The sequence below is a fragment of the Phoxinus phoxinus genome, assembly GCF_949152265.1.
Source record: "Phoxinus phoxinus genome assembly, chromosome: 11".
Lineage (NCBI taxonomy): Eukaryota > Metazoa > Chordata > Actinopteri > Cypriniformes > Leuciscidae > Phoxinus > Phoxinus phoxinus.
In genome coordinates this window covers 8,307,467-8,313,883 of record NC_136886.1, presented here as the reverse complement: position 1 = coordinate 8,313,883, position 6,417 = coordinate 8,307,467, and positions in this window count along the sequence as shown.

The following is a 6,417-nucleotide window of genomic DNA, read 5'->3' as shown; positions in this document are numbered from 1 at the left end:
GTTGTAAGAACCCGTCAGATCCTTAATTTGGAGCTCGCCTGTGATGTCTTAAAATTAGAACAGTACATTTGGCTGTCACCTCTGTGGTACCAGATTGATGTCACAGATTTGTAGCTCACGAACGATGAGATGTGATGTGGGAGTGAATTAGAAAGATGACTCAGATGAATGCTGCTATCAGAACTGAGCGAACAGATGAAATAGACAGAAACCGAGAACATGGTTTCTTTCTGTTCTCAATGTGGCTGGTCAACCTTTATTTGATGATGCATTTTAACAGCCCACAGTGTTTGGACACATGGGTTTTTAACAAAGACAAAGTGTTTGAAAAGAAATATAAAAAGTTAAACTTTTTGGTTCACACAAATGGCTCAGGATGTTCATATTTTAGATAAGTATTTTAAAACGTAATTATTTCTAATTTAATATGGTATATATTTTTAATTGTTAATCCTATTAATGAGTATATTAAACTAAAAATACTAAAGAATATTTGACTGTATACTATATGGCTATTTGAGACTATAGTTTGAATGAGTCCCTTTTCTTTGCATGACACATTGACATTGTGAATGGCTCTATCTGCATTATCCTGAATGTTGTATAAACATTTCACGTGTCACAGAACGGAAGAGAGGTTCTTGCATGCGCGAGTTAGCATCACATTCTTTTGATTTTCCAGGCTAAAGCGTTCCGAGTCCTTCACATAAAAAATGAGTCTACAAGCTTTCATTGACAACCTAGGAAGTCAGAGAAGACATCGTTTTTTAAGTTCCGTTACAAGCTGTTCACACATTGGCGATAAAAATGTGATTAATACAGAACATGAAGTTTCAATACAAGTGCCCCGTTCTTCAAAAACTGTGCCATCTGTGCCTGAAAATCTCAGGATTTGTAATAATTTAATTCAGTGTAGAATTTTCGAGAATGATTCTTTCAAGAAACAAATTGTGGATTTTCTCAGAAAATCCAAAAAGCATCTTAGAAAAAAACTACATAGTGAGCATGATCACAAAACACAGTGTATGAAAACAGGACTGAATCTTTATTAATTAGACTACGTAAAGTACCAGAATGGCACTTAAAAAGCCACTTTTATTTGACCTGCTTGCTTTTAGGATATTTCAATTCATTTAAAATGTTTGTTTTCAGGATAAATAAAACACATTATGAATCAGTTTAAATCAGATGGGGCCAATGCATTCTAGAAATAAAAGAGCATTATATGCCTGGCTCAAGGACAACATCCAGGTGACCTCTAGATTTCTATCATTTTGTTTGTGTTTGGTTCATGTTCCCAGATTAGTTTCGAACCAGTAATTCGACAATTACCTCTGATGCACAACTCTGACCTTTGCTTCCATTTTCGTACCTGTCGCACTTTTTCTTTCTATTGGTATAAGTTAAGGGGAAGTAATAAAGAAGCAAAGTGGAGTCTGTTCATTTCGTGTATCGTTGTTGAAGTCAGAAGAAATTCAGATGCATATCTGTTCTTGCTACTGGGAAAGAGTTTATGCAATTTGTTCTACTTGACCTTTCACCTTACAGATAAAACACATCTGGCTGCCGCCCTTAAGGCTGCTTCTTGTTGGCTAAACTCATTGTGTGTTCATGTGCTTGTGTTGGACTTCAAAAAGGTTTTCACTGATCAGTAAACAAAGTGCTTAGGGACACATTTGAGCTACTTACAACCCGCATTGTCTCTTGAGACAGATGTGGTTGACCATTTATGCATATCTGGCACTGACATTGGGAATTTTATGCACTTTTTTTCCAGAGCACTGACTGATTCAAAAATAAAATTTGGCCTGAGCTTTCAGCTGGCACACTACCAAATGAAGGGCTCCAATGACAGGCATACTTGAAATGCACATTCTTTTAGGATCACCCATGATTTAGATCTGTAGCAGGAGATTAGAGAAGCAAAAGATCGCTATCTATCGATTGATCTATCTATCTATCGATTGATCTATCTATCTGTCTATGTATGACTGTATAAAACATTTACGCTGGAAATAACATTACAACATTTATTTGCATCAAGAGGTGCATCAATTTTTTTGGTCAAGCTCTTGTATTGACAATTCAAGAGTCCAGCACTCTGTTAGGTCTTCCCAAAGACTTTCTGAGGTCTGGACTCAGAAGTGCCAATTCATGTGTGAAAATGATTCTTCATGCTCCTCCCAACCATTCATTCACAATTTGAGCCTGATATGGCCATGATGTGTCTTCCTACAAGCTACACACTCCATCAATTAGGGTTTGAAGAACTCTTGCCAAGCATATACCATGCTAGAAACATAACAATAATCACTGCAATAATGATCCAATCATTGACTCTTAAGCATTTACCTATTTAAATCCAAACAGAGACTTTTTTTTTGACCAGGCAGTGTACATACAGATATATTAATATACACAAATGTTGTGTTTTCAAGATACTGAAAATGCCTTTGAGTATGAAATAACTTCTGCTAGTCAGATTCTCAGTAATGTCAACTCAAAGATGGAGGCTTTTTTTCTCGTGTGTGTGTGTGCGCGCGCTCTGGGAGAATGAGGGGGGAATGGAGGACATGATTTCCTTTTCCACACAAGGAATGTCTCCATAAGAGTTCCTGTTTGGAAAGTGGTTCTCTCACGCTGGTAAAAAGCCAAGAGCTGCTTATGCTCTGATGAGCCCATAGTGATAAGGAGAAGCGCAGCCAAATCTTCAGGAAGGTAGATTATCCCACCAAATGCTGGCAAACGCTCAGAGAGTGAGTGTTTTATTTGTTAGAGACAGAAAGAAAGAGGCAGACTGCTAAAGTCAGGTGAAGAGACTGAAAAAAATGATGACAAAGAGAGCCAGACTGAACGTTGGGGGGGCGAAGCGGGAGAGAACGAGAGAGAGACTTCTTTAGTCTCACTCTACATAGAGCTTTGCTGAATCCAGGGCAAGCTTCACAAAAGGTTGCAGAACAAAGGCCTGCGAGCTAAGTGTGTGTGCAGGAGAGTATGCATGTGCGCGCAGGCAGCGTGGTGGGAAGGCTCAATCCCATGGTTTGTTAACTCAGAGGCACACTGTAACTTTAAACAAGAAAACGAGACGCTTTGCGTCAGCTGCCAGCTCTCCCGCTCTCACTTTCAGATGTCGATTTTCTCTTTGAAAAAAGAGCTTGCTTATCTTTCAAATTGTCATTCTTCACAGATCCTAAAAGGTTTATCAAAACCAAAGTCACTTGAAAACAATCAAGCATGACAGACTAAGAATTGTGGCACATTGTGGATCAGAAAAAAACTCAAATCAAACTCTTTGAGCATAGGTCACCTTTAGATGAAGGAATGAGAGGTTTGAGATTTTGTAATACTTTCATGTGGTACTTCTGACAAGAGCGGTTTATCCAGAGGATGATTACTCACTCTATGTGGTCAAGGAGACCTTAGTCTTGCAAAGCTATACATTAAGCTGTCTTACTGACATTTAGGCCAACCACAGTTTATTTTACTTACCATTTAAGGGTGGGTACATGTACATTTGAAATCAATGATGCCACAATAATATAGTGCAATGCAAAGAATTTCAGTCCATATACAAGTAATAACTACCGGTAGATTTTATTTCACATAAACTCAGAAAACAACACAGAATATAAAGTAATGTTTATGAATATGAGGTTAACCTCATACTAAAAAAGACTGTGGAAGTTGTGTAAAACCAGTCAGATTGGAACACGCATAATGCATTCAGAAAAAGTTAACAAATTTTTACCCTGGTTCACAAAATATGATGAAATATACGGTCACACTTTAGATTAGCGTCCAATTCTGACTATTAACTAACTATTAACTATGACTTTAACCTCAATAAACTCCCAATTAATAGTTAGTAAGGAAGTTGTTAAGTTTAGGTATTGGGTATTAATGGATGTAGAATATAGTCATGCAAAATAAGGCATTAATATGTGCTTTATAAATACTAATAAACAGCCAATATCCTAATATGCATGCTAATAAGCAACTTGATAGTAACATTTGGACCAAATATTGTTTCCAAATACATATTCATTTATCCATATACGTATGTAACTCTTTATTTCAAAACGTTCAAATAAGGCTTTATGCAGCCAACATAAAGAGAGAGAGAGAGAGAGAGAGAGAGAGAGAGAGAGAGAGAGAGAGAGAGAGAGAGAGAGAGAGAGAGAGAGGTGTGGGTGGGAAAATGCATTAAAGCCAGAGACAGAGGCTGAGAAAGGCAGAAAATGGGGGACAATAGGTTAAGTGGGATTGGATAATGGAGAGTGTTTTATCAGAACATGAGGCGAGAGACAGAACCAGGAAAGATGGCAGGGGGTTGTGACTGAGGTGAGAGAAGACCAAGGCTTTTTTTTTGCTTCAATAACAAGCAGGGTGACATTTTATCACAAGCAGGAACCTTTGGTGTTAAAGCTATTGTGTTTGAAAGACTGATCAAGAAGGCAACCTCAGGCAAGTAGCTAATGTCAAAAGGAACATATAGAAGTTTTCCAATAAAAAAAAGAGCCAGATGAAAGAGACTTGACCTGAAATGGTCTAGATTTAATTAACCTAATGACCTTAAACTAAAGTCGTGGGCGAGTACAACATTTTTTTTTTACACAGAAGACACACTATATCTTTACTGTTCTCTGCAATTTATGATGAAATCATCGCTTAAGGAATGTCATGATGCAATCAAATGAATCTATCAAAAAAGAAAAACTTGAAGGCATATCAAGAATCAAAATGTTCTGTCTTTTTGAGATTAAAGAGCTTGATGCACTATAAAAACATACAGCAACTTCCAGAACTTTTCAGAGTTTTCTGAAAGAGCTGAGGACAATCGAAACACAAGAAGAGCAAAATAAGAGTTATGCAACAATGTCAATATTATAGTATAATGAGGAAGTTTTATCAGATCTTTGCCAGGCTGTTTCTGGCTGTGTAGCACTTGTTACTCTGTCCCATCCATCCTGATCATTTCACCCTGATCTTAACTATTTATGTAGCACATTTTCAGTGTGGATTGAGATCCTGTGATTGAGATACAGGCTTTGCAAATAAGTGGTTATGAGAGAACAGGGACTAACATAAAAAAGCAAACAAACAAAACAACAACTCATCATAACTTACATTTTAAATTTGATGCTTGAGATCAAGCAAATAAGCAGTCTTGTTTGGTTTGCTCTTTAAAAAAAAAAAAAACTTCTTTCTGTTAAGCTGTCAACATAGGGTATTGTTTCATACTTTTTATATTGTATGTTCCCCCTGAGGTCAGGTCCACTTGATGTTAAAGTTTTTGTAAAATAATATTTTGTCCCATAGCTTTTATAGGAATTGCAAATATACTTTTGCATTCTGAGAATGATAGTGTGAACCTTTCCCAAGTTTTTTCTTTAACTGTCATGAAAAAAAAAAACATTTGACGTAATATTCCTGGTTAAATAAACATACAAATATATATAAATAAATATATATATATGCTGTTGAGCAACAATGGTTGCTCAACAGCATGCCATAAGTGATCTTGTATTTAATGGAACATTTTCCTTTAAGTCTTCATAATGTCCATTGACATAATAATTGTGACAGGTGGTGACAACTCCATGCAATTGCTTACAACATATTTGTAATGCAAAATACAGTTTTCATGGTTAGTAAGAAATATTTAAGTCTGGTAAATATTCTTAAATCAGTCTCCAGTGAAAAAAAAATGCGGACCCTGATCTCGAGCCCTTTGCGTAATATGAATAGTTTCCAAATGTTCTGATTAATGATTAGCACTCTGACAAATTACTCTAATCTGGAGCCATCATGGTGTGGTCTTACATGAACAAGGGCATAACATGAATTCCTTGCGTAAACATACATCATGAGGTACATGCGAGGGTTATTCCCACTGAGAAAGGAAAGAGGTCAATTTGTCTATATAAATCGACAAAAAGAACCAGAGCTCAATTACACAGCCCAGAGCAGTACATGATTCCAGTGAAGGGTGGTATTATTTGTATTGCAAATTAGTGCAGTACTTCTACTAGAGTACACATTTGCAAGTGACTATTTTGCCAAGCACTCACCCCTCAGGAGAGTTAATTTGGCTGTAATTGAAACACCACCTGCAGCTTTGAGTGAAATCATTAACAAAGGTCACATGTGTCTGCACTAAGATTACCCCACACATGATGTTAGCATTGACTTGCTAATCCACCTGGCCGAGCTTCGCCGGGGGTTGGAGTTTGCCCTTTCCCGTCAATAAGGGGATTCTTGGCACAGCGTGTGTGCATGCTTCATGCATTAAACAGTTCTGCTCCGGGTCTGCTATTGGACTCAAGCTTTAAACCTGTTATTGCTGTTCAGCATTTCCATTAGGTGAGCGATGCGCTCACTCATGTTGCAATGGAATGCAACAGCTTGCTAGAGTGT